Raw genomic sequence first — 19642 nt, 5'->3', positions numbered from 1 at the left:
TAAAGGTAAGGCCTGTGCCTTTTACACCATTCAGAAGCATTAAAGAACTGTTGACAGTTGTAAGGAGGAAGCACCTGGGTAATTTGGAATTTGCATCTAAGATGCTGGAATGAGAATGACTGTGTAAGCTAAGATCCAGTTTAACTAACTACAACAGTTCAGGTGTTTAGGCTTAGAGAACAAAAATGTCTTTTAGTTTTAAAATAATACATCTATATTAAGGAGTCCCAGTCCTGTTGCTCTATAAAACTCCTGACACAATTATTATAGACTTTTGAATTTCCATTCCTGCTCTGACCAAACAAGTTTCAAAGTAATAACCCACAGAATTTGGCAACTGACTCGATAAGGAGCAGTGGGGAAAAAGATGTTACAGATGACTCGGAAGTTTGGAGTTTGTGAGATTAGCAGCCCTATTTAAAAGAACTATCCATTCCAGAGCCAGGAGGTAATTTAGAGAAAGAACAACAAATTCAGCTTTACACTTGTTGAATTTTAAATGCCTTGGCAGAGTGTCTAATGGAAACGTCCAGCATGCGATTGAAATGGAGGCAAGATGGAGGTGGAGTGGGTGGAGACGTGACTGCAGGCAAGGTTTGAACCAAGGGAAGATGTGGAAATACACAGAGAAGCCCAAGGTGTGAGACTTGAGGAGCCCCACGTTAGAAGGTACGAATGACAGAGAAAGGGAAAGGAGAAGGTAGTAGAAAGGAAAGAGAATCGTGCAATTTCCTGAAAGCCAAGGGATACAAAACTGTGAGCAAATATTGTCACCCTCATTGCAAGTGAACCAGCTGGTGTTTAGGGAAGTTAAGAAACTAGCCCCAAACCACATGGCTTGTTGGCAGTAGAACTAGTGCTTAGGATCTTAACGCCTCTGTTAGACTGGCCAGGCATCATTCTTCCAGGAAATCTCCCTTGCCATGACATCATGCCTGGTACCTTCCTCTATGCTACCAAAGTATGTAATGTGCCTATCTGTGCCTCACATCTAATGAACCAGTCTATTTCATATTTACATTCTAACTCAGCCTAAATATATTCCCAACTTATCTTAAAATATCCAGTGGGCTGGGGCAGGGTGGGGTTGGAGGGAACTTTATATTGAGGCATTTTTGTCATGCAGCTGCAAATACAGGTAATTCTGCTTCACAGAATAAGGGTATTTTTGAACAAATGAAAACAAATGAGTGGACTCTCCTGTTTCTTATACATGAGTTCTTTTCTCCAGGAATTCACTAATCAAGGTATCAGTGTATTGCAGCAGACATAGTAGTTTTCCTTTTCACTAGGTGCAGGTTCAGCAGGACCTAGGAAAATGTGGTCTAATTCCATGTGACATGTTCACCTATGTAATGGCATCCTGCCCTGCAGCTGACTTCCCTGTGTGTGTGAGAACAGGCTCAGCAGCCAGGGGGAAATGCAATGCTTGACTTATGTGAGCAAATATTTATTTGCCAAGACCTAACTTTCTGAGACAACAGTGAATTTTTGCTACCTCCACTTTGGAGGTAGTGGTAGGAACAAGGAAATGTGTGTGTGCACACACATGTGAGACTATGTGTTAGTGTGTGAACTTCAAACACAAATCTTAGGTTTTGCAATAGTAACATTATTTATAGGAGCAATTGGGAAGGTTAGGAATCTTGTGGCCTTTAGCTGCATGACTCCTGAGCCACAATTTTTAATCTTGTGGCTAGTTTGTTCATTTTAGTGTGTGTGTGCAAGAATGTGAGAGTGTGTTTGCATGTGAGTGTACATATATGAGTGTGTAAGCATGTGTGTGCATGTATGAATGTGTGTGAGCATGTGTGTTTATGAATGTGTGTGTGAGCATGTGAGAGTGTGTGTGCATGTATGAATGTGTGTGAGCATGTGAGAGTGTGTGTACATGTGAGAGTGTGGTCCAGCACCCAACCGCTCTGAAACACAAATTTCTCACTTATAAAACAGGTGTAATGATATTACCTCATGGGGTTTTGTGAGGAATAAAGGAAATAGTGTATGTAAAGCATTTGGTCCATTGCTTGGCACACAGTACTCAATAAATATTAGCAATAATGAATGATCATGGGTGACATGAATGAATGTTTCCTGTAACAAGACTTGGACACTTTTCATGAAATCCATAAAAATAGTCATGTCATGACATACAGTTTTAAAATTCTGTAAAAACAATAGAAAATTCTCATATATTAGCAATGTGGAGATCATTGAGTTGTTTTCCTTATTCTTTCCCCACCCAGTAGTATTTTTCCTTTAGCAAAGATTAGGTCATTTACCAAGATTCAGAATTGTTTAAACATTGGATTCTTTACCTCCACTGTAGTCCCATCTGCAGTTTGTTTCCCTTGATTTATCAGCTTGCAAGTTAAGAAGCAGATTTACAATTTAAGCGTATTAGAATTGCACAAGGGTAAGGAAGGAAGAAAGAAGAAATTCACATTGAAGGGATCACCTTCCACTGATACTCTCACTTTGAGACTTAACCTTGGTTAACCATCCAGCAATGCCATGAGTAAATTATTATTACTTCCAGTTGCACATGTTGGGACAGGTTCAGAGGGGAAAATGATTGGATAAAACAATACAGATGGCAAAGCCAAGCAAAATTGAACCAGGTCTGGGGAGATTTAAAATTATGTTCCATCCACTCTACATGTTACCTTTCATTTGTTGGTGCATAATGAAGACTAAAGGGTTCATTGATCTTAAAGTGTTCATTGGTGAGTATTTTCCTAGCACTGTTCTTTCAGATGTTTTTCAGATGTCAAAACTCCATTTACCTAAATGACGATCATTTCTCTCGGATAAATTTTACTTTTTCATATAGCCAAATGTTCTGCTATGAAGAAGGTAATTTACTTCAGAAAAACAATAATTGCAGGTTTTATTGAAAACACTTCTGTTTTCTCAATGCCCCCATCTGATATCACCTCCTCTACTACTTCTGTGACATACTTTCCCCCTTATGTTTCCAAAGCACGTGGCCTCATTTTGATGTCACTTAGTCCATTCAGCCCAAAGGTCTATAATAATTATGTCAAGGTTTGTTTGTGTGTGTGTCAGGGTTTGCATGGAAAAAAACCAATTTGGAAAATACTTCAGTAACTTCTTACATAACAGACACTTACCATATGACCTTATATTTCCAAGTATGGACCTAGGGAAAATAAAAATGTCTACAAAGATTTGTACATAAATGTTTATAGCAGCTTTATTTCAACAGCTACAAGCTGGAAACAATTCATAAATCGCTGAATGGTTAAATAAATTGTGGCACTTCCATACAATGAAAACTACTTCACATTAAAAAGGAACAAATTAATGATACACACAATAGGGATGAATTTAAAAAACTTGCTGAGCAGAGGAAACTAGGCACATAGAGTGGATATTATATGATATCATTTATATGAAGTTCCAGAACAAGTGAAATCAACTTATGATGATAGAAATCAAAGTAATGACTGTCTGGAGTGGGGAGTGCAAGAGGGTAGGAGAATTTACTGCAAAATGGCAAAAGGGAACATTTGGGGGAAAATGTTCTATATATTTATTGGTGTAGTGGTTACATGCTGTATATATTTGTGAAGACTCATGAAACTGGATAATTTGAAAGTTTCCATTTGTTTTATGTAAATTATACCTCAATGAAGTTGATTAAAAATCATAAAGTAGAATCAAAGGTTTCAGATGTGGAGTTGGTGGGCTTTGGCAACAGTGAATCAACTGAGTTATGTGTCAAGAATAGCACAACTAAATACACCTTTTCTCATTTTGCCCCCTAATTTTGTCAGTCAGTTTGAAATAGTGTTAACTATGGATGTGAAATAATTTGAGCCCATAAAGAACAACATTGATGGGCTTTGCTGACTTGCAAAACACTGAGTTGCTATATATATGAGAAAATTGGCAAAATCACAAAACAATTATAAGCATATTGCATTAACCATTTGATGTGGATAGTATAACCTTGGTTGTTTACTATATTCTGAGAAGCACAGTGTTGAATCAGAATGCTCACCAATTACCAAGCCATCCACAGGAACTTCTGATACAATTTCCCATGAAAGGAGAATCAAGGAGATTCTGTTCTCCATACTGTTTGATCCCAGCCTGTTCTCACTGCTCCATCTGAAGAGCTAGTGATAGGTTCTCAGAGCTAATGAGGTAATTTTATGGATCTTTTCCACATCACCTCTCACCTGCTCAATGAATCCCCACTAAATCTTGTGCCAGGATAACATGGCAGACAGAAATAATGACAGCAACAATTTAGATGAAGGTAGCACTTATCATCTCTGGAGTGTTTTTCACTAATATCTCACTTAATCCTCAGATCCACTCTGTGAGATAGGTGTTATTATTAATTTCTAAATGAATTTCAGCGATTCTCTAACAAGTCCAAAGTCAAACACTTAATAATAATCAGGGTAAAGCATGAACCCACATCATCAGCTGTCTGCAAGTTTTGTGCTTGGCCCATCACACCACCCACACTTCACAATAAACTACAAGATAAAAAGCAGATCCCTGCAAGCACCATATTTTTAAGGGTGTTGTGTATTTGGTCTGCTCACTCCAAGCACCAGATTCTTACTTTGTCAGTGGGTAATGTAACTGCCCAACAGATTCTTCTTGCCCACTGTCCAGATGGAGCTGATTTATCCAGATGGGAATTACAGTAGACAAAGTTTAATACATGCAGAGTTGGCTAAATGGGAGACTGGAGTTTTATTGTTAGTCAAATCAGCCTCCCCAAAAGTTCAGAGGCTAGGGTTTTTAAAAGACAGTTTGGCGGGCAGGGGGCTAAGGAATGGGGAATGGTGATAAGTTGGGTCAGGGATGGAATCACAGGGAGTCCAAGCTGTCCTCTTGCATTAAGTCAGTTCCTGGGTGGGGGCCACAAAACCAGATGAGCCAATTTACCAGTCTGGGTGGCACCAGCTGGTCTATCAGAATGCAGGGTCTGAAAAATGCTTCGAACACCAATCTTAGGTTTTACAATAGTAATGTTATCTATCAGAGCAATTGAGGAGGTTAGGAATCTTGTGATCTCTGGTTACATGACTCCATAATTCCTAATCTTGTGGCTAATTTTGTTAGTTTTACAAAGGCAATCTGGCCCCCAAACAAGGGGGTTTGTTTTGGGGAAGGCTGTTATCATCTTTGTTTCGAAGTTAAACCGTAAGCTAAATTCCTCTCCAAGTTAGTTCAGCCTGCACCCAGGAATGAACAAGGACAGCTTGGAGGTTAGAACCAAGATGGAGTTGGTTAGGTCAGATTTCCTTCACTGTCATAATTTTCCTATGTCACATTTTTCTCACTGTTACAATTTTTGCAAAGGTGATTTCAGTAATATAACTGGCTCAGATATATCTTTGTAATAATTCTACAGATTCCATTAATTCAGAAATTTAAAAGAATAAGATGCATTAAGAGAATAATTGTATCCATGCTTCAGAATTTTACCAGTTAAGTCTATTTTACTAGTTAAGTTAAAATACATGTAAATAAATTTAAATGCAATATAAAATGCATTCAAGTGTAGATGTAACTATAATGTCATTCTATGGCCGGGTGCAGTGGCTCATGCCTGTAATCCCAGCACTTTGGGAGGCCAAGGTGGGCAGATTACAAGGTCAGGAGTTTGAGACCAGCCTGGCCGATATGGTGAAACCCCGTCTCTACTAAAAATACAAAAATTAGCTGGGCATGGTGGTGGGCGCCTGTAGTCCCAGCTACTCAGGTGGCTGAGGCAGGAGAATTGCTTTAACCTGGGAGGCAGGGGTTTCAGTGAGTCAAGATTGTGCCAGTGCACTCTAGTCTGGGTGACAGAGTGAGACTCTGTCTCAAAAAATAAAAAAAAAAAATAAAAACTATAATGTCATTCTGATGTTAATTACTAAACACTAGTTATGCCTGCTTAGATATTTTCTACACTATAGTTACTTCCCATATATCATTATCAGCTGTCCTTCAGGGACAGTGTGGTTAAAAATAATCACTCTGGTGACTCACTAAGGTTTTGCAATTTAACCATTTTATGCCCTCTTAAATAGAAGTTATGTTTAAACTGTTTACTTCTTTCATTCTCCATTGTTTTTCTTAGGATTTCTAGCTAGAAAACTGGCCTGAGGAGGTAATCCACAATACAGAAAATTGATTTTGAGCAAAGAGATACTAGGCTTATGTAAACAGAGAATTTAGAATGTGCTTAAATATCCAACTACACGGGAATGGTTAAAAACCTTTTAGTACATATACATACATTATTAAATATTATGCAATTATTAGTTATGTATACATATAAATTTGTAATGGAATATGAAATGCTTTATTAAAATGTTTAAGCAAGGCTGGGCACGGTGGCTCACGCCTGTAATCCCAGCACTTTGGAAGGCTGAGGTGGGCGGATCACGAGGTCAGGAGATCGAGACCATCCTGGCTAACACGGTGAAACCCTGTCTCTACTAAAAATACAGAAAAATTAGCCGGGCGTTGTGGCGGGCGCCTGTAGTCCCAGCTACTGGGGAGGCTGAGGCAGGAGAATGGTGTGAACCTGGGAGGCGGAGTTTGCAGTGAGCCAAGATCACGCCACTGCAGTCTAGCCTGGGTGATAGAGCGAGAACCCATCTCAAAAAAAAAAAAAAAAAAAAAGTGTAAGCCTGAAGAAAATTCAATTGTAACTTTGTATTAACATGGAAACAAAGTTATTCAAAGAAAAGACTGAAAAATGTTTTATTAAAATGTTTAAGCAAGAAGAAAATTATATCTTCTATATATATTATGATGATCAGTTGTAACTGTATTAACATGGAAACAAAGTTATTCATAGAAAAGATTGAAGAAAAAAATAACCAAACTAAGGGTATTGGAATAAGTTTACTGATTTTTTTCTTTATATATTTCTCCACATTGAGCATGCTTTATTGTTACATCTAGAAAGCTTTACTTTCATTTTAAAAGAAATCCTGCCAGCCGATTCATAATCATAATAGTTAAGTATTTGATTATGCTGTTTTGTAACTTGTTGAAACTTAGAAACTCATTTTTTCAAAGCAGATACTCTTACTTGAACTTTTTGAAATTTGATTTCCTTTTAATTATATCTAGACTTTGTAGTTTGAAAAACTTTTCTCCTTGGTAGAAAGATAAAATGCAAATTGTTTCTGTAAGTCCTTGTGGGACTTCTCATCCAGGATCCAGCCAATTCTACTCTCACCCCAGGCTAGTTTGAGATTTTGATAAATCTTATCCAGACTGCCACAATAAGCCATTACTTATTCTCTTCCTGTCAGTTGATTATATGTTCAATGTCCAGATTAACTTCACGTGCTCAGCAATCACTTCCCGTTTTCACAAAATAAAGTCCAAGCTTCTTAGTCTACTTTCAAGGCCATGTATAATTTGATATTAGGCCTTTCCTGCTTTGCTCTCACAGGTTTTATTTCTGGATGAACAAAATGTGCTATCCTCGCCGATCCCTGGCATGCTATGGTTACCACCTCTGCATGTTGATTCACTTACAAGGAATGCCCTCCCCACCCAGCTGATCCAATTAAATGTTTCCTTGGCTATCAATCTGAAGGGTTTGCGCTCTCTTCTGAGCTCCTAGTGTAATACAGCAATTTCCCCTAAAGTATGCTTGCGTTTGTTTGTGACATCTCTTCCAGGATTATGTTGAACTGCTGCTTAAATCATATGAGGTTGTTTAGCTCTGTTTCTTCTCCCCCTCAATTAGATTATAAAGCAATTTGAGACTCCCAAGCCTTCTGCTTGGATTGGAATCCTACCTCCCTCTTTATATGAGCTCTATGACCTGGATAAGTTACTTCATTTTAGTGTGCCTCAGTTTCCTCATTTATATGATAAAATGGAGATAATAGTGTCTATCTCATAGAATTAAAAGAGATAATATGTAAAGAACTTGGGACAGTACCTACTGTACATTTAACACCAATTAAATATTAACTGCCATAACTGTTATTAATGGTATTTTAATGTAAGGATTATGTTTCATATTTCTTTATATCTTCCACAACACTTGGAAAATTTTACTAGGGACTGATGAGTAAGGATTTATATATTTGTTGACTGTTTTATTAACAAGATTAACTTTTGTTACTAAGACTATCCCAAGCGGGCAAATCTTGGGGACTTTATTAATACTCTGTGGTGTATCAACATTGTATTATGTGCTGTGCATACATTCTTCTACTAAGCATTCACAATAATTCTTTTCCCACATGGCTTTTTATATGTGGTTTTAAAAATTTAACTTTAGATTATGTATGTGTATGCATGTGCACAGGCAATTTAAAAAGCCAAATAGTATTTTAAGGAAATGAAACAGTAGCTCCCCAACCCAACATCCCTCCAAAAAGTAGAAATATTCAGTAAGTATTATCTATTGACTTCCTGTTATGAAGATTATAATTTAACTCTCTTAACACTCCCACTTCCCACATCCTTCCAGCAAAATTAATTGCAGTTTGAAATTAACATTGTATTTATCGTATTGGTACTATGTAAAAATTGTTAACAAGTTAGCATGTAGTGCATAATTAATTTCCTTTTTTGTACCAAATTCTTTATACTTCTTTTAGTTGGTAATTGCCTGATTTTGTTTTTTTTCTCATTTTTTTTAAATGTACCTTTTGCTAACTTTGCACAGAACCATATACTTCCTTGAAACATGATCAAAAACTTTAGACAAACTGTGAATTCCACTTTTTTCCTTCTTCTTTTTGGAGTACAAACCTCTTGTAGTTCTTCATTGTCTTTCACCAATCTGGACTTTCTGTTACATCATCCTGAGAACTACCCTGCCTCTTTAGTTATTATTGTTGGATGCCCGGCTTCTTGAATTCTTGTCTTCCTTTTCTTGTATTTCTCCTCATTTTGAAGATGTGTATTCTCCAATAGCTTCCTGCAAAAAAAAGGGGGCATGGGAGGTAATTTTCTTTTTTAGAGTTTTTAAATGTTGAAAAGGCTTTATTCTGCCCATAAACTTGATTGGTAGTTTGTCTAGGTCTTAAAATCTAAGTTGAAACCATTTTCCTTAGGATTTTGAAGGCATTTCTCCATTGACATCTAATTTCAGAATTACTCTCAGAATATTAATGTCATTCTGATTCTTAATTCTTTATGATCGATCCACTTTTATTCTATTGAAAGTTATGGTTTTGTCTGTGTAAACTTTGAACTCCGAAATTTTAATCACAATGTGCCTTGTGTTAGTCTGTTTTCATTCACTGTGCTGGTCCATTCAGTCTAGAAATTTGTGTCATCCAATTTTGGAAACTATTCTTATATTATTCTTTTGATAATTTTTTTTTCAGTATTCTCTTTTTAGAACTCTTATTAGTCAGACTGTTAATCCCAGAGCTCCTATTAGTTCTCTAAACCTTGTATCTTTTCTATTTTTGTTTCTCATCTTGTTATATTTTCTTAAAATTTCTCAACTTTTATCCAGTGCTTCTGTTGAACTTTTATTATTGCTATAATATTTGTAATTTCCATGAGTTCTTACTTATTCTCTGAATATTTTTAACCAGAATTATTTACTTATTTAACATATATAGTATCTTCTTTTATATGTGATGATATTAAATATACAGGATTTTACTTTGTTTTGATGGTGGTTTGTTTTCTTCTTCTGTTTGCATTGTCTATCTTCCGAGTTTCTTCTCGTCTGTGTTTGTTAGTTTTGTTCTCTGTATTTCATGTTGGAGGCCTCTCAAGTGTCTTATGACCAATGACATTTCCTTCAATATTTACCAATGAGACTCCAAAAAGCTACTTGTAAACTGTGTGTTTCCTGGTTGGGTTTGGTGTGGGGTTATTGGGTTGGGAACTTGACAGTGTGGTAAACAACCCCATACGTTAGCATCTGAAAGTATTTTCTCTTAGACTCATTCATTTCCCTAAAAAGAAATCCTCTGAAGTCTCACCTGGAGTGGAACAGAGAGGTCTAAGCCTGGCTACCAATATTCTGGGATCTTAGTCTCACCAGGGAGTTACAGGTCTCACCATTCAATGTTTGCCTTTCCTACCCTTCTTCTTTCACTGTCAGTTTTCCTAGAGTTGAGAACTACTCTGGTTTTGATTTTTCCATTTAATGCCCCCTGCCTCCTCTCTGGGAAGGAGAAATGGTGGCGAAAACCTTCTTTGTCAGACGGCACTTCAATTAGAAGCAAAACCATTAGTGCTTTGTGCACACACATTGAGCAGCTGTGATCCTTCAGGATTGGCTGCTCTCAAGAAAGAAAACTCCCTGTGGGTCACCACACCCCACGCCACTACTTTATCCATAAGGGAAGCAGTGGTATCAAATGGCCAATGGTCCTAGTTCCTGGATCAAAGTAAAAGCATGATAATAGTCTCCTAAATGCTCTGCATATGAGAAGGGTCCTTCAGGTCTGTCGACTTTATATAGACTTTCAGCTGATTCTCCTATTTTCAGTTTAATTCCTCATCTCCAGAGGTTCTTTGTGCCTCTAATTTCTGAGCCTTTCTGGGGTTCTGTAGCATAAACAGACTGGCTACAGGCAGGAAGGTTTTAGCTTTCTATGTTCTACTAAATCAGTAACAATTCAAACACCTTTCTGCATCTCCTCTGCCATTTGTTTTTTTGTGTGTTTATGCCTTTAAAAAATTATTTTTAATTTTAGTTAAAATGACATTGTCATTTTAGTGGCATTTTGAGAAAGAGTGGAAATAAATATGAATAGTCACATCATTTTTTCAATAGAAGTCACTATATATATATATATACACACATATACTATGTATATGTGTTACTGCTTAACCATTTCATGAAATGCTCTCTATTATCATCTTAAGAACAGAGACTCCTTTATCAGCCAATATGAATTTAGCATCTGGTTAGGCACTTTGAAAAAACTGGATATGTCAAAACAGAGAACAGAGGTACATGTTGAAAAATCTTCTTTGCCCCTGGGATAGAAATACCTAGCAAATAAGGCAAACTATGAGTCTTCTTTTTCCTCTTAAATGGCTTAAAGAAGGGGCTCTTCTTAACCAAAATGCTACCTAAAATGCAACAAAGTACATCAACATTTGTCTTTTGCAAAGCCAATTAACTTGTAATTTATATTTTAAAAAATATTCAGATTTGACTCATGTTTCTTAACAAAATTCCTTGACGAAAAGGGAATTAAAGGCCCAGGGTTTGCTGGAGATAACAATCCACCTGGTAGGACATAGATTTAGACTAATTTTTAATCACTAATTTTATATGTTTTCTGTGTTTAATATGTTTAATCACTAATGTTTATCATGCTTCTACTTTGTGCCAGGAACTAGGACCATTGGCCATTTGATACTGCTGCTTCCCCATGGATAAAGTAGTAGGGTGCGGTAGCCCGTTGGGAGTTTTCTTTCTCAAGAGCAGCCAATCCTGAAGGATCACAGGTGCCCAATGTGCGCACAAAACACTAATGGTTTTGCTTCTAATTGAAGTGCTGTTTGACAAAGAAGGTTTTCACCATTTCAAATATGTAACTGGAGTCTCAGTTTCCAAAAGGTGCTCCCAAGATAAAAAATTTCTGTGATGATATCAGCTTGTACTTAATGGACAAATCAGATTCTTTGAGAAATGTCAATAGTTTTAATTCAGCAGCTGAAATCTGAATATGTTTCAGTGTTTCTTAGTGAAGGCTTTTCTGACGCGAAGGATCCACAAAGTCCAGTGTAATTTCAAGATAAGCAGATATGATGTGTGGAGGGTGCAAACTGGCAGTCTGCCTGCTGCTTCCAGAATATGACGTGCATTGCTTGTCTAGGCTCCAGCCCTTCCACCTCAGCTGCTTTGCCCTTTACCTAAGATGCGATTTCTTTACATACCCGCCTAACTCATTTTACTTCAGGATGCAGATTAACTATTATCAGCTCCAGCAAGTCTTCCGTAACCTTCCCACACACCTTGAACAATATTCTATTACAACATTTAACAAAGATCTATAATTATTTGTTTTTGCCACTAGACCATGGCTTCTCAAGGACAAAGATTAGGAACGGTCATATTACCTCTCTACCAACTAATACAGTGCATGACATATAAGATAGAGTCAATATACCTGTGAATGAATGGACAATGAGTGACGCTGCCAAGAACAGAGATTTAGTTTAGTTCCCTTTCCTTTGATTAGCAGTCTTGGTCTAGGGATTGTGTACATAACAGCTATCATCTTATGGGCTTATAATGAAATAAATAAAACAATAAAATAACATGTCACTTAACTATAAATGAATGATTCATGTCTCTTAATCTTTCCTATCGTGAGTCATAGGATCTGGGCATGGTACATAATATGTGCCATCATAATATTAAATATATTGCAGGGCGGTACAAACAAACCATTCTACCAGGCACAGAGAAGAATGACGTAGAGCCTAAGACTAACACAAACTCAAGGCACAGAAAATAAGACAAAATATGCAAGCAAGGTAACAAACTACATGCCATTTACCAGATTATAGTTGATTTTCCATTTAAAATTTAAATTTCATTTAAATTCCATTTAAAATAAAAGAAATGGTTAAAAAATACCAGTCCAGCCTTACCAGTTCTGTGATTTCTATTAGTAAATGAAAACTCTATGCTTTTTCCACTCTGTCAGTTTCAGATTATTTCTCATCTTCCCTCTCATATAAAGTCTCCCAGCTTGTGTGGAAATCGTTCCACTGAGCAATACTGCCGTTCAACACCTTCTGCTTGCTGTTGGGTACTGACCTCTCTTCAACCCTGCTTTTGACACCCTCAGAGTCTTCCTGTCTGTCCAACATCCACCCATTTTCAGGATGACATCATATCCTTATTTGATACTCTGGTCACTTACTGCCTTGACTTACTAACTTCCATGGACCTCCTCCACGTCAGCCAGTCATTCCCATAGACACACCCTGGAACATGTCATTTTCTGGAAATACTTCAGCTCCAAAAACATTTTTTCAAACGTCACACTCTCTCAGCATAACCTTTAATCAAATGACTTTCAACCGATCACTCTTTTTCCTCGTTGAGATCTTCCAATTCAAAGATTCTTTACTTTGTATCTTCCTCTCAGTTCCTGACTATCTTCATTTCTTCCTCTCCTGATTGACATTCTATGGCCCATCCCTTCCTCCTTCTTTCCAATACCTTTATCTTTCCTATCTTGCTTTTCTGTTGTACCTGCCTGGCAAAATACCAGAGCTAGATGAACCTTACTGTTGCCCATTTCTAAATCTTCAGATAATCTGCTGGAGAAAATAAGACAACCAAATGGACACTAAACTATCTTAACTGAACTTGGAACATAGTATATGTTTCTTCATCAACCCTCTGTCCCATCCTCCCCCTCATCTATTTCACACTTTTTTTGCTTTTCTCGAGTTTCCACCCTTCTTCTCAATACACCTTTCACTGAGCCTCCATAGATTTCCCCTTCTAATTAGCAGATGTAAGGCGAGCATCTGCCTTCCTACAAACATGCTCTTAAAGGTTAATTTCTCTAGACTTTTAGGAGAAGGAAGGTTTTGCCTCTCAGGCTTCTGGAAGTTGTTTTTCATGCATTGCCTGTGTCTCCTCTTCTTTCCAAACTCCATCAAGGAAAAGCCTCCCTTACTGCTGACTGCCTCCTAGAATACCTGGGTACCGCCTCCTCAAAGTCCTGCATGGGTTTCAGCAGAGGAGTGAATGTGAGGCAGGCCACACTTTTTTTAAAAAATTTCATACATTTATTCCTTGCAATGGTAACAGGTAAAGCTATCCTGATGCATTAGATTTTTCTGAAGAGTTGGTGATAGATACTCTATTGTATGAGGGAAATTAAAAATGAAAACAAAATAGAAACAATAACAAAAACACTTGGCTAAATATACTGGTAACCATAGTCCAAGAGAAAATAAGAAAAAAGTCAACTTATTCTCAAGAGGTACCCTCATGAGCAAATCCCATTTAAAAGCATTGGTCCCTTGTCTTACAGAGCTACAGATCAGTCCTACCTTTCGAGAGCTCCTGCTTCTTCAAACCTTTGCAGTGTGAATATCTGTCCCAAGTTAAGGACGATCCAGTACCCACCTTTGGGGTTTGGTCTGGCCATGGGATCTAGTCTCCAGTGCCCAGGCAATGAATGTGTGGGAGTGATTTGAAGGAACAATTGTCAGGTCCAGGAGGAAGGAGGTCATGTCTATCTTATTCAGTCTTGTAATCTAAAACGCAGCACAAAGCTTGAGAGATAGTAAGATTTCAATAAGCATTTGAGGCAATGAAGAAAGAAGACGTAATGAAGACAGTCTCAATGCTGACTTTGCCTAAGTTACGTATTGAGTATGTTTTGTATTTTCTTATGGCAAATGCAGCCAGTCTTTGACTTCATCTCCTTGACTTCATCTCCTTTTCCTTAGCCTCCCATCTAGTTCCTTTGGAGTTCACGTGACCCTCCTACAAATGTCCATTTATTCTTGGCCCTGAAGTTCTTGGACCACCTATGACTAGCAGAATAATTGTGGACTCTGCTATCTATCAATCATCCTTCCAGAGCGCTATATTCCTGACATTTACTCCCAACCCTACACTTAATAGTAAATTAATATATAGCTGAACAACAGGAAACAAATTAATGTTAACATTCCCCTATAATTTATGAGCACTACTCCCTCCCTGGTAGCATACAAATACCTCATTAAAGAAGCTTAACATTTTGAGAGGCAGCAATTCTTTTCCATATCTAACTAATGGATAAACTAAGGGAATGGAGAAAAGGGTGTCAGTAACAGCATTATACATGATAACAGAGCCCATAGCTTTTGACTCCCAAATGTCTGCTCTAACTATAAGACCAGAAACTCCCACTGTGACTTACTAGAACCTGTGCAAAATAAACAAACAATGTGTTAGCTCAGAGGAACTAGCTGAGCTATGTCTGTGTAAGACAGAGACACAGAGAATCATCCGCTTTGAAGAGAGATTTTTTTTTTCCCAGAATTCTGCACTTTTCAACATCTCTATTTTCTAATTATTTGGCTCTTAGACCACAGTTTGCCTGAAGTTTCCATTTTTTCTCTGTCTTAAAAACTCTTTTTGGTCTCAGTTCCGCATGTGGCTCTGTGTGTGTTTGCTATGTGTTACAGTAATTGATATGACACCGTTTTCACATTGCTGGTATGGGAGAATTTTTAAATTTCCTATATAAATATGTAAAGTTAACGTAGAATTTGTGCATGTTATTATAAAATTATTATTGGATTGATTGGGAAGCACACTGACTCTCATAACTTGATCCAAGGATTTTCCTGGGCCAGCATGACAGGTCTTATACTGGGTTTTATGGTCAGTCCCTCAATTGTTATCAGTCTAAACTAGTGGTTTCCAACCCAGTATTACAACTCATTTTGAACATCAAAACCTGAATCCTTGTAAAATAGTAGTTTTACTTTTTGGCGCCCTTTGATTAAAAAATATATAATGACAAAAAGCTAACACAGATTCAGAAATACAGTACTTCTAAATGTATTCTGCTTATTAATCAAAATAGCATTCATATACTTTCATAAGTATTAGTCTATTAATTTGTCCTACAGAAAATGGTTTAACCGAGCATGAAAATTCCTAGACTTCTTAAAATTCCTGCAACCCCTCATTGGAACTCAAGGTTGCCCTCTTCTTTTCTTTTTCTTTCGGTCTTCATTTTCCTCCGAGATATTGCCAGTCTCCTTCATGCAGACTACAAAATCACATTCTCCTTTACTTCTTTCAATTGCACTTTCATCCTCATGAAACTTCTCATGCCCATTCTTCAGTATGTTCTTTTTAATTCGACAAGTTCAGATTTAACAAATTGAGCCCCTATTATGCGTCAAGTACTATGCTAGACACATCTACGCATAATTTCATTTAACCTCACAATAATTCTTCACGGTAACACTTTGAGGATGTTATTATATCACAACTTTAGAGAGGAAGAAATTAATGACTTGGTCAGGTTGCAAAGTTTGTAAGTAAAGGAACCTGAATCCCGAACACTACCTTGGAGGCCTCTAGTATTTCCATGGCACAGAATCTGCTGTTGTATGTCATAGTACTCTTGACACCTATGTGAATCACATATCAATGTAGTAGCTCTTCTGTACCAATTTCTAGTCTAGGTGCCAGATGAGAGCAATAAGATCAAGTTCCACACATCAAGGTTCTTATAATCTAATAAATATGATGAAGTTGTAGATTTTTAACCCATTTCCCATTTGCCCTGAGAATACTCTTGTATTATACTCTTGTCTCTAATCCTTATAACATCTACATTTCTGTTGCATTAGGATTAGAGACAAGTTCTATTTAGAAATAACTTCAGCACTTTGGGAGGCCAAGACGGGAGGATCACGAGATCGAGACCATCCTGGCTAACATGGTCAAACCCCGTCTCTACTAAAAAAATACAAAAAACTAGCCGGGCGAGGTGGCGGGCGCCTGTAGTCCCAGCTACTTGGGAGGCTGAGGCAGGAGAATGGCATAAACCCAGGAGGCGGAGCTTGCAGTGAGCTGAGATCCGGCCACTGCACTCCAGCCTAGGCGACAGAGCGAGACTCTGTCTCAAAAAAAAAAAAAAAAAAAAAAAAGAAAGAAATAACTTCAAGAACAGTTTTTATATTTTATTTTCATACTGAAAATCAGTCAGATTTGCTTCAGCCTCAAACAGCATGTTTATGTGAAATTAAATGAGCATAGCAGCAAGATGCAGTGTTTTTTTTTCTAAACAGGAAATGAGTTAAAAAGATGACTGGGCACATATAAAAGCAACCTGTTATTGCGAATGTAATTTATCTAACATTCTAAACAGTCAAGTATAGTTCCCTCTTATTCACATAATAGGGATTTACTATATATAACCAGATTCATAGAATAAAAGCATGCAGAATCAAATTGTAGAGATGCTATAGTTATTTCAAATTCAGCACCTGCTAACATCTTGCCAGGAATATGTGGCCTCTGTGGAAGTCCTTGTAACCAGGCAAACACCACATTGCCATGGCATTGTCTCGTGGAACAAAATAAGGCCCCAGTGTCTTCAGGGAGCTGAGGCCACTTTGGACTTCAGATCAAATTAGAGTCTAAAGAAGTCAACCATAAAGCACACCAGAGGCATATATGCACTTATGTGCCCACAAATAGAAATATGTGGCTTCCATGGTTAGTATTCTACATGTGTCATTTGCTCTTCTGCTAAGGTGTCTATTTTGTCTTTTGAAAGAAGAGTGGAACTCTGAGAGTAAATATTTATCTTGGAAAGCATGTTTGGCTTTTTGTAATAATGGAGGAAACAACTCAAAAGAAATGAAGTAAGTCTAAGAGGTGGAAAGCTGTGGTTTTTCTGGCACGAGGAAAGGCTTAAGTATGGAAGAGTTTCAACTGATCAAGCAGCAGTAATTATGCAGGAACTGGGTGCAGTTTCAACAATGAAAGTACTTATTTGTGAAGATGGAAATCATTATTCAGGCCTGAGAATGTTTGAGCAAACATTGCCAAAGCTGTTCTATTAACATTTGAAGCTTGTATTAAAACACTGCCAGTAGAAAAGGAAGGAGGGCATTTCTGCCCAGCTGGGATTTTCATTTTGAGGTTCTCTTATGTCCCAACACTTCCTAGTCTAGCACAAAGTCCTGAGCTGAGAATCAAGAAACGTGAGTTTTGGTATCAGATCTCACATTAACTAGTAGGCTTACTTTAGGAAAGCCAAAGAATAATAGAATTGCAGCCTTAAAAGAAACTTTAACATTTTCTTAATCCTATCATTTCATTTTATAGCAGCTGTAATGGAGCTGAAACCCATCTGTGCTTTGCTTTTTCCAGTTCATTGAATGCCTTGATCACTTCCCCTGCCTCTATTACAGAATTGTAGTGAGGTCCAAATGAAACAGAAAGTTTGACCACATGTTCTCACTTTTAAGTGGGAGCTGAACAATGAGAATACATGGACACAGGGAGGGGAATAACACACACTGGTGCTTGGGGGCAGGAGCAGCAATGGGGAGAGAGCATCAGGAAAAAGAGCTAATGCATGCTGGCGTAATACCTAGGGGATGGGTTGATAGGTGCAGCAAACCACCATGGCACACGTTTACCTGTGTAACAAACCTGCACATCCTGCACATGTATCCCGGAACTTAACATAAAAAGAAAGAGGAGGTTTGAGAGTGTCTCACTCTCATAACCTCTTTCTTCACTAAATTGCTTTGCTATTAATGTTAGTCGTATTGTTTCAGGTTTTTTGTTTGTTTTTTAATTGCCTAGGCTTGTTTGTTACACTGCATTTGCATACCTTTTGGTTTCATCTTGATTTTGAAGGCAAGGACCTATACTAAGTTGAAAATAAAGAGCACAAAACATACATCTGTAGAGCATTTGGTAACAACTGAACTTGACTATGTGGTTACTACACACCAAGTACTAGGCTACTGTGTATAACAATCCTTAGAAGTTGGTAGCATTGATCCACCTAAGGAAGCTGAGGGCCAGAGAGGTTGAGGAGCTGCCCAAGAACACACAATTGGGAAGTAGTGGAGTAGGGACCAGACTCATATTTCTCTGGCACCGAAGCCTTTACTTTTCCGTGCAAACATGCTTGATTAAGTTAAAATGATTTTGAAATGTTAGACATAACTATAGTAACTATTGCATTTCCCTGAGGGACCTAGGAGATGAGTGCAGGAAAAATCAGGAGAAAGCAAAGAAAGAGAGAACCTTTTGCGATTATTAAAACCAACTGTGAGAGAACTGGAAAACTACTCTATATCTCATAGTCCCAGGGTACTGCGCAGGAAATTTCATTCAACCTTATCTTCTACTCCTTTCTTTAGCCTAGTTACTGGCCTAAATTATGTTCTCTAGCTTTTTTCTTCATATCCAAATAAGGCATGGATTTGTAAATTACTAAATCCCTTAAATTTTATCACCATTCATGTATCTTCCATTTTATATTCTTCAGATCCTCTTACCTCTTCTGTCCCTCTCTGGTGAGCAGTACCAACGAGCTCAAACAGGAGACTGGCTCTCCAGGCTTGGTTCCATAATGAGTGGAAAGCTACAAGCCATGCCCTCAGGGAGCACTCGAATCCCGCTCTCTGTAGTTTCTACACTTTCACTAGGCACTGGCCACCAAGGATACTTGGCATTAAAAACAGTTGTGGTTTTAAATGGCAAATCCTCCAGGAAAAGACTGTGTTTATACTTTTCTCAGCTTTTTCTACTATATTTAGCTCCTTTTTGGTGGTTACTTTTTCAATTGCCCCTTTTTAGAAAAAGTAGAATCCATCTGAACAAAAACTCTAAAGAATATATTCTGAATAGGTGAACTATGAACCCCCTATGCTTTTGATTCATTTAATGCTTATCAGTTGTCTACTATGTGCAAAGCTATGCGTAGTGAACTTGGCACTCACACCAATTCTGATTCCCAAATAGACTGTCAGAGAGCTACAACATCACCTACATCTGGACTTTCCCAAACTTCCCTTTCTCCACTCACTACTTTCTTTTTCTTTTCACCTATGTCCTACACAAATACTGACCACTTTTTAAATCCATTGGACAGAAAAGCAATCAAAGTTTTGTCATAGAGAGGTCTGAAGATATATG

At 37.7% G+C, this 19642-nt stretch overlaps 1 protein-coding gene and 1 long non-coding RNA gene across 3 annotated transcripts in view; one reads left to right on the top strand and one right to left on the bottom strand.

Annotated features, from left to right (window-relative positions):
• The window catches only part of LOC105484871 (CD55 molecule (Cromer blood group)), a 145809-nt gene that overhangs the window by 40421 nt on the left and 85746 nt on the right, over positions 1-19642 (bottom strand). The gene's annotated exons all lie outside the window — the stretch shown is intronic.
• LOC139358509 (uncharacterized) overlaps positions 1-19642 on the top strand; it is a 29662-nt gene that overhangs the window by 3641 nt on the left and 6379 nt on the right. Inside the window, exons 2-3 of one of the 2 annotated variants that reach the window (XR_011613525.1) lie at positions 512-669; positions 11328-11850. This is a non-coding gene — a long non-coding RNA (uncharacterized lncRNA). Of the gene's footprint in view, positions 1-511; positions 670-11327; positions 11851-19642 lie in introns of those variants that run through there. The other variant, XR_011613520.1, reaches the window with a different exon arrangement.

The sequence above is a fragment of the Macaca nemestrina genome, chromosome 1 (assembly GCF_043159975.1).
Source record: "Macaca nemestrina isolate mMacNem1 chromosome 1, mMacNem.hap1, whole genome shotgun sequence".
In the NCBI taxonomy this organism is placed as follows: domain Eukaryota; kingdom Metazoa; phylum Chordata; class Mammalia; order Primates; family Cercopithecidae; genus Macaca; species Macaca nemestrina.
This window is presented reverse-complemented; position numbering and strand designations above follow the sequence as displayed.